The 9,494-nt window shown below is 33.8% G+C and overlaps 1 protein-coding gene across 3 annotated transcripts in view; it reads right to left on the reverse strand.

The window, feature by feature from the left end:
• LOC139482270 (soluble guanylate cyclase 88E-like) overlaps positions 1-6,458 on the reverse strand; it is a 240,323-nt gene extending 233,865 nt beyond the window's left edge. For all 3 annotated transcript variants that reach the window (XM_071266056.1, XM_071266061.1, XM_071266054.1), the window contains exon 1: positions 6,303-6,458. The gene's annotated coding sequence lies outside the window, so the exon portion shown is untranslated. The remainder of the gene's footprint in view (positions 1-6,302) is intronic.
• Between the last annotated feature and the right edge of the window lie 3,036 nt (positions 6,459-9,494).

Raw genomic sequence — 9,494 nt, forward strand, 5'->3', positions numbered from 1 at the left:
CGGACGACGACGACGACGACGACGACGACGACGACGACGCCAACGTGATAGCAATATACGACGAAAAAATTTTCAAATTTTGCGGTCGTATAAAAAATACATCGAATATTTCGAGTGCGTGTAGACAAGGTGTACGGCGCTTTGACCTCTGGGAGAAGAATCGTACAAAACCAAGTAATGGATGATAAATTACACGCGTTTTCAAAAGCCGTCAAGAAAGTTCATTTACAAACATAAAAAGATTTGTTTTACAAATTATCAGCTGTTTCTCTTAGATCCGACATTTGTTAATTTCACTATCAACATTCAAAACTATGATCCCTAACGACATTTCGATCTTTTCCCAAATTGTTACTTATGTGTCGAATGATAGCAAGAACAAATTACGATAAAAAAAAAAAAAAACTAGAGCTGTTTCTTTGATAAACAACAGACGATATAACAAAGTTAATCAATATCATAATTAACACTGAAACTTTGAAGTTAATCTGTATGTATAGTATTATCCCTGACTTGAAAATTAATTGTTTTGGGATCATTCATCTTGTGTTAGATAACAGTACTGAGTGCATCAATGCAACAGTGAATACGGCAGTGATTTGATTTAGAAAAGACAAAGTCGAGTTTATAGTTACCAGGGAATCGTCGTGTTATACCAGTTGCATGCTTTTGATACAATTAAGCGTTCTGGTGTTTATTTACTGTGATAAAAAAAATACCCATTTTAATGTTATGATTTTACAACGATATTCTGGCGTGCTCAAAAATTTGGTTATGGATAAAAGGGAGATTTCGAGATGTCTTGCAGGGACTAAGTCTTTGGTGCACGCTCTGAAATTATACTCGGCATAGATACCAGAATTTAAATTTTACATTTGCGCCAGACGCAAAACAAATACCTTTAAGTACTGATATTTACATGATTTTTCTAATTGTTCATTCCGATGAATTGCTATCGCCTAAATTTCCATTATGCAAATTAATTTTGGGTTTTCAACCGATCTATAAGATTTATAGATCTGCGGACATTATCTAGTGCAAAATAACATTATTTTTTCAATGGATTATCCTAAAAATATTTTTTTTTCAAACCACATATTAGTGATACAAAAATGTTTTGTCGTTAGATAAAAGTGCAGGCGATTTGGTGTCACGATATCACAGTAGCATGGGTTCGAATCCCGGCGAGGGAAGAACAAAAAATTTGCGAAAGCAAATTTACAGATCTAACATTGTTGGGTTGATGTTTAGACGAGTTGTATATACATTATGTACACAGCCATGTATCACCATCATTGATGGCGATCCGATGGATACATCTGTTGTAGGGTTGTCACTGACTCAGACGTACTTATGAATATAATTATTTTCTGTGACTGTATCTTACATTAATTTGTAGGATCCTTTACTATAGATAATTTAGCTGATCTGTAACAATAACATCTTCATGCCTTATATATCATGTACTGTAGTACGCCGCTAGATTAAAACTGACGTGGAAAGGTAACACATGCCCACCGAAAGCTCTTTTTTTTGAGAGCCCAGGTGGTCGTGTGGTCTAGCGGGACGGCTGCAGTGCAGGCGATTTGGTGTCACGATATCACAGTAGCATGGGTTCGAATCCCGGCGAGGGAAGAACAAAAAATTTGCGAAAGCAAATTTACAGATCTAACATTGTTGGGTTGATGTTTAGACGAGTTGTATATACATTATGTACACAGCCATGTATCACCATCATTGATGGCGATCCGATGGATACATCTGTTGTAGGGTTGTCACTGACTCAGACGTACTTATGAATATAATTATTTTCTGTGACTGTATCTTACATTAATTTGTAGGATCCTTTACTATAGATAATTTAGCTGATCTGTAACAATAACATCTTCATGCCTTATATATCATGTACTGTAGTACGCCGCTAGATTAAAACCGACGTGGAAAGGTAACACATGCCCACCGAAAGCTCTTTTTTTTGAGAGCCCAGGTGGTCGTGTGGTCTAGCGGGACGGCTGCAGTGCAGGCGATTTGGTGTCACGATATCACAGTAGCATGGGTTCGAATCCCGGCGAGGGAAGAACAAAAAATTTGCGAAAGCAAATTTACAGATCTAACATTGTTGGGTTGATGTTTAGACGAGTTGTATATACATTATGTACACAGCCATGTATCACCATCATTGATGGCGATCCGATGGATACATCTGTTGTAGGGTTGTCACTGACTCAGACGTACTTATGAATATAATTATTTTCTGTGACTGTATCTTACATTAATTTGTAGGATCCTTTACTATAGATAATTTAGCTGATCTGTAACAATAACATCTTCATGCCTTATATATCATGTACTGTAGTACGCCGCTAGATTAAAACTGACGTGGAAAGGTAACACATGCCCACCGAAAGCTCTTTTTTTTGAGAGCCCAGGTGGTCGTGTGGTCTAGCGGGACGGCTGCAGTGCAGGCGATTTGGTGTCACGATATCACAGTAGCATGGGTTCGAATCCCGGCGAGGGAAGAACCAAAAATTTGCGAAAGCAAATTTACAGATCTAACATTGTTGGGTTGATGTTTAGACGAGTTGTATATATATATATATATATATATAAGTAAAAAATCATTGACAATATCTATGCACACGTACCGAAAAATTGTGTTAAAGCTTTCGGAAGAATATCTCAAGAACGTTTTGTGACACTCCCGGCAAGGACCGGTAACTCTGTAATTTTTTTTTGCCTGAAAATATGAATGGCTTTTTTTACAGACGAGTGTCCACCATGCATGCACTTGCACTGCACTATTATTAGAATAGTAGAATAGAATGATATACAAATGGATGAAAATTATATATACATGCAACTGTTATATTAATATAATATATAACAACAAACCAGATTATACTCTGGGACTATTATTATATTAGTATTAGTCCCAGGTATACTGATTTGTATCACTACAATATGATAGTTATTACGGTGCGGTTGAATTTCCTGTCATTTATTCATCATCCACGCACGAACTTGTCTCAGAAAAAAATCTCTGTACATTAACCTCAGTTTCAGGTATAGAGATGTGATCTTTTTCTGTCACATGTGCTTTTAACCATCCACAAGAACTTGCGGTCATCCGATGTTCAGTACTTCAGTACTTTGATTTAATCAATCAGATTGTAACGCAATTTAATTGTCTCGGTGATAAATAATAAAAATTGAACAACATGCATTAGCATGTTTATTTCCATGTAGCGTTATTTACATATTATTTTAAACAAAGCGTACGATAACGGTTAACCTTTGATCTGTTATCGACATGTACAAACCATTGATATTTTCGTCTCTTTTATTGTTCTCTCTTCACCCACCACTGAAAAGACACTTTAAGTTCGAATGTATAGTAATTTATAATAAAATGGATTCAAGGAAATATACATGACAATGCATGTTGTCTTTATATATTTATTATTTTTCGAGACCACTGCAGTAGAAGCTTGTTACGTCCTAATCATGATGAAACTTCGGACTCTTTATTAATTTTAGCAAGATCAAAATTTGAAGAAAGTCAGTACGCAGAATTAGCACTTAAATTGAATCTCTGAAAACAAAAATTGTAATCCAATGTTCCTCAAACTTTTATCAACAACATACACGGTTTCCTCCGCTTCATGTTTAGACTTGTACCTCGAATTTGACATACACGGTCATTTCAGAACCACAATCTATGACAAACGAGACAATTTTAATTTTGAAAGTTCCCCCATCTGAATAGCAATATACCAACTTCATCTGAATATGGGATACACATTTTCCGACTTATTCGCAACTACTCAGACTTTGTAAAACGTAACCAGTGTCTGAGCAGAAAGTTGATAAACCAGGGGTATGTCAAAGAAAGTCGTCCTTTTTCTAAAGAAAAGTTCATCGGAATGTGCCAAGACCTTGTTATTAATATTCTGTATCAACCTCACAAATAATACGCGATGGATTTGAAGTAAAGATTCTGGGTACTGACGTTGTTCATCATCTTTATGAATATTACTTTCTCTGTTGTGTGTGTTTTTGGTGGTATTCAATTGATGTGGCTCTGTACTTGTACTTTTGTCATTGTGGTATTCAATTGATGTGGCTCTGTACTTGTACTTATGTCATTGTGGTATTCAATTGATATGGCTCTGTACTTGTACTTTTGTCATTGTGGTATTCAATTGATGTGGCTCTGTACTTGTACTTTTGTCATTGTGTTATTTTTCAACTTCTATTCTATTTTTTGTATTCTTGTCTTTCATTTTTGCTTATATTCTTTGTCTATTTGCCTTTTGTGTGTTCTTTGTGACTTTGTACTTATAAATCCCGTCATTGTGTTATTGTTCTATGATAATTTTTGTATTCTTATCTTTTATTTTTGCTAATATGCTTTGTCTATATTCATTTATGTGTTTCTTTGTTAATATAACGTGGCTTTGTACTAATGTATCTCGTCATTGTGTTATGGGGCATGGTAAATGTTTGTCTACATATTTGTTTGTTTTTATACCAATTAAGATAATAACACAATGTTGACTGATGTACCCCTATATTTGACATTTCTACCAATTATGTCTGTTTGTTTTGTTCACACATCGTTGTCAATATAATGGAATATTATGCAGTCATACAAGTGAGAGGTTTAGCTAGCTATACAACTAGGTTATATCCACCATTTTTTACTTAAGAAAATGCCAGTATCAAGTCAGGAAAATATACGGCAGTTCATTTATTCGTTTGATGTGTTTGAGCTTCTGATTTTGCCATTTGATTAGGGACTTTCCGTTTTGAATTTTCCTTTTTGTGATTTTCCTTTTTACTATTTGAACAAGTTTTAATACTTCTATCATTGGATATTTAAAACTTTTTAAACGCCCTCTTATTAGATATTTAGATGATCTTCGGAGAATTCCGTAGGTAATACGACCTGATGGAAACTTAAATATATTAAAGGGAGCAACCATTTAAATTAAAGGGGGGGGGTTGAGTTAAAAGAATATTTTTTCATCAAATTGGGGATCAGAATATTTTTAAAAACATACCCCAACCCCACCCCTACCTGAAAGTTAAATGGTCGTTCTTAGCTTATGCCATTTAAGTCGGACATGTGCCTAATACTATATTTCAGTCATCGCGATGTCTGTGAGGGCATTCCGATGTATTGCTGTCGCCTTGATTTCCAAAACGGTGAGTTGAATTTCCTGTCTTTTATTCATCATCCACACATGAATTTGTCTCAGAAATATTTTTCCTCTGTACATTAACCTCAGTTTCAGGTATAGAGATGTGATTTTTTTTTCTGATACAAGTAACAAGTGCTTTTAACCATCAACAAGAACTTGCGGTCATCCGATGTTCAGTACTTCAGTACTTTGATTAATTTTTGCATGAAAAGATACATACACCGTGGATTAATCAAGAACACTGGTGAAATCTTCCTACAAAGGCTGCAGGTCAAAGTATAATTTGTGCTTTTTTAAAAGTCATATGAAACCTCAAATTAAAAACAAAATATGTTGGGTTTTTTTACTAAATGGATAGTTTTCTTTATTAAACTTATGTACATATACTTTTTCTGAAGAAAGTTCTTAAATCTGTCCACATTCACAAGAAGTTTACTATTTTAAATTGCTTGCTTCCAGGAAGCAATTCGCCGACATATTATCCGTATGTAAAGTGATCTTAGCGTGACCCTCCTCGTAAAAATCCGGTGATCGCAATACGCATGGATCTGTCACTAAAATAAACTATTATCTGATTGTACATTGTACATGTTATACACGTGCTCAATAGCCAAGCTTCTTTGTTGATTGTTTACTATAAGGTGACAATCGGTAAACTACAGCTTCAAAACACGACAATTAATGAGCGGCTATTTTTTCATCTCATAACAGTCAGAGAGAGAAAAAAAAATCGACGATTATACGATATGTTTGCGTAAAAAAAGATAAATTCGTACACAAAAGACTAAGTTTATGATATACACATGCATTGGTTCAAGAATTAGATAAACATTATTTTTCACCAGTCACTCGTTTCATATGACTTTAAAAAATCAATACCAGTTGTGTTTCTTTTAGTTAAAGATTAGATGCCAATTGTAATAAAGGCGTATTTCTTTGTCATTTTGATCTCTTGTGGAGACTTGTCTCATTGGAAATTATACCACATCTTCTTTTTTTTTTTGGTATACACATTCAACATGTTCAAGATCAAAATTTTTACCGCAAAATTAAAGACAATACAACAATTTTACAATAAATTATTTTAAAAAAACCTACCTTTTTTGTCATTAAAGAATATTTCTGCCCGCTTGATCTTTTCAGAGTTCACAGGTAGAACAACATTATTTGAATGAAGCCTCCTTTAATAAGTTAATTATGTGTAGATGACGCTAACAGATGGTTTGACTCTATCAACGTTTTCTGAAGAAAAAATAAGATCATATACCAGTTCAACACAGATAAGTTAACATGAACTTATCAGTGGCAGTTATACCACTGATTCTTTCCTCATGCATTTGAATTATTATTTTATTATTTTATGTTTCTTTATCACTCTGTAATGTTTATGTCATGTTGTAATTAATGTTATGCTCTTAATGGGCCCTTTAATTTGGAAAATAAAAATATTGTATTGTATTGTATTGTTACACTATTGTATTGTATATTTAAAACTTATAGTTTTATGAAAACCATAGACATATAGTATGATTATATTTTAATATGTCTCTGATTAAAAGAAGTTATCAATGAAACTCTTTGGTTTATTGTTTTCTATGCACCAATCTCAAGAAGTTTAATAATAAAAAGCTATCCTGCAATTGTCTTCGAAATAGGAATCCTGTCATTCGATATGCAGCAATTGTGTTTTCAAGTCTACATAAGTGACTGATTTTATTCCCTTATTTTTCATGATCATTTTGAGATATTCTTAAAGTACTGTACTTCTCGTCATATACAAAAACGCAAAAAACAGCAGATGGAAATAACATACTACCATTGACATCAGAACTGAGATGGCCTACTTCACGAAGATTCATTGGATAAAGCTAATATATTAAATCAGCACTTCAAAGATGCGTTTTCCAGTAAAGATGAATTTTACGGGCTCCAAATATAAACAGAGATGCAAAATACTGGGAACTTTGAAACAGCAAAAGACATAATTATAACAGTAAAAAAAAAACTAGAGGCTCTTAAGAGCCTGTGTCGCTCACCTTGGTCTATGTGCATACATGTATTAAACAAAGGACACAGATGGATTCATGACAAAATTGTGTTTTGATGATGAGGATGTGTTTGTATTTCCTTTACTGAACATTCTTGCTACTTACAATTTTCTGTCTATAATAAACTTGGGCCTTTAGTTACAGAGGAAAATATTTTGTAACAAGAGGCTGTCACAACGACAGCAAACCGGATTTATTAATATTTATTTGTGTCCTGGCAATATCACAAGAACCATTACTGATGAATGGTGAAAGTGAAAATCGTCAATATCAAATTTGACCTCCATTTTGTCATCAGTATCAACATATTAAAATTTGAAAAGCTTAATTTGAATGGTTCATGAGTAAATGCAACAGCGTGAATGGAAACACCATTTTTCAATCTTTCAAGAACCATAACTCCTGAACGGTAAAAGTCAAAATCGTCTTTATTAAACTTGACCTCTATTTTGTCATCAGTAACAACATAATAAAATTTGGGAAGCTTTGGTGGAACAGTTCATGCGTAAATGCACGGACACGACTGGAAACTCCATTTTTCAATCTTTCAAGAACCATAACTCCTGAACGGTAAAAGTCAAAATCGCCATTATTGAACTTGACCTTCATTTAGTTGTCAGTAACAACATATTAAAATTTTAAAAGCTTTGGTTGAACGGTTCATGAGTTAATGCACGGACAACATTTGATTGCCGCCCGCCCGCCCGCCCGCCCGTCGTACATCCCCAAATCAATAACCGACATTTTTGTCACAAAAATCCGGTTAAAAATTTACAAAAAACCAAATTAATGAAAAGTTTTAAAAATTGACTATTAAGGGCAACAACTCCTTAAGGGGTCAACTGACCATTTTGGTCATTTGACTTATTTGTAGATCTCACTTTGCTGAACATTATTGCTGTTTACAGTTCGTCTCTATCTATAATAGTATTCAAGATAATAACCAAAAACGGCAAATATTCTTTAAAAATTACCAATTGAGGGGCAGCAACCAAACAACCCGTTGCCCAATTCATCTGAAAATTTCAGGGCAGATAATTACTGACTTGATAAACAATTTAACACCTTGTCAGATTTGCTCTAAATGCTTTGGTTTCAGAGTTATAAGCCAAAATCTACATTTTACCCCTTTGTTCTATTTTAAGCCAAGGCGGCCATCTTGGTTGGTTGGCCGGATCACCAGACACATTTTTGAAACTAGATACCCAAAAGATGATTGTGGCCAAGTTTGGTTTAATTTGGCCTAGTAGTTTCAGAGGAGATTTTTGTAAAAGTTAAGGACGACGGACGACGACCACAGAAAAGGGACACCAAGTGATGAGAAAAACCTACTAGGTAAACACATCAACTATAAGACGAAAAGAAAGGAACAACAGGAACACCAAAATTCAGCAAAAACATACGCCAACACACCCAGAAACCAATTATTTGATAACAACTGCCATATTCATGCATTGATACAGGACATTTTAAGAGAAAAACCAGATGCTCCGCAGGGCGTAGCTTTATACGACCGCAGAGGTTGAACCCTGAACGGTTGGGGCAAGTATGGACACAACATTCAAGCTGGATTCAGCTCTAAATTTGGATTGTGATTAAATAGTTGACACAGCATAGGTTTCTGACACAGAATGAATGTGTTCTAATGAACTTAAAATTTTTGTTTTCTCTTAGAGCAATTCACTATGCTGTTGAATATTAATCCTCTCAAAAAAATGTTTGAAGAAATTTTATTTTTTATTTATGAAATTTCAAATGAGAAAAAATGAACCCAATTTTTTTAATCACATCCCCCTTTCCCTTATTCCAAAACTAATCTCAAATAAAATTTCTAACGGAGTTTGCAACAATAACTACTCATTTAAATACATCATAAAATATTAAGATGTAAAAAAACTGCTTGTTATCACTGAATACTAAAGATTATTTTAATTTATCAGTTGGTAGTAAAAAGTGAATATACATTGTATATTGTATATAACAAAGATTTAAGTTGATTCTGGACAAAGAAAGATAACTCCAATTAAAAAAAATCTTGCTATTGCACAATATTTTGCAATTAGATATTTCTTGCTTACTTTTCTGGACAAAGAAAGATAACTCTAATTAAAAAAAAATTTGCTATTTCACAATATTGTGCAATTAGATATTTCTTGCCATTGCGCAATACTGTGCGATTGAAAAGACTTGCTATTGCACAATACTTAATATAATAATTTTAGATCCTGATTTGGACCAACTT

This window comes from Mytilus edulis, chromosome 7, assembly GCF_963676685.1.
Source record: "Mytilus edulis chromosome 7, xbMytEdul2.2, whole genome shotgun sequence".
Taxonomy (NCBI): domain Eukaryota; kingdom Metazoa; phylum Mollusca; class Bivalvia; order Mytilida; family Mytilidae; genus Mytilus; species Mytilus edulis.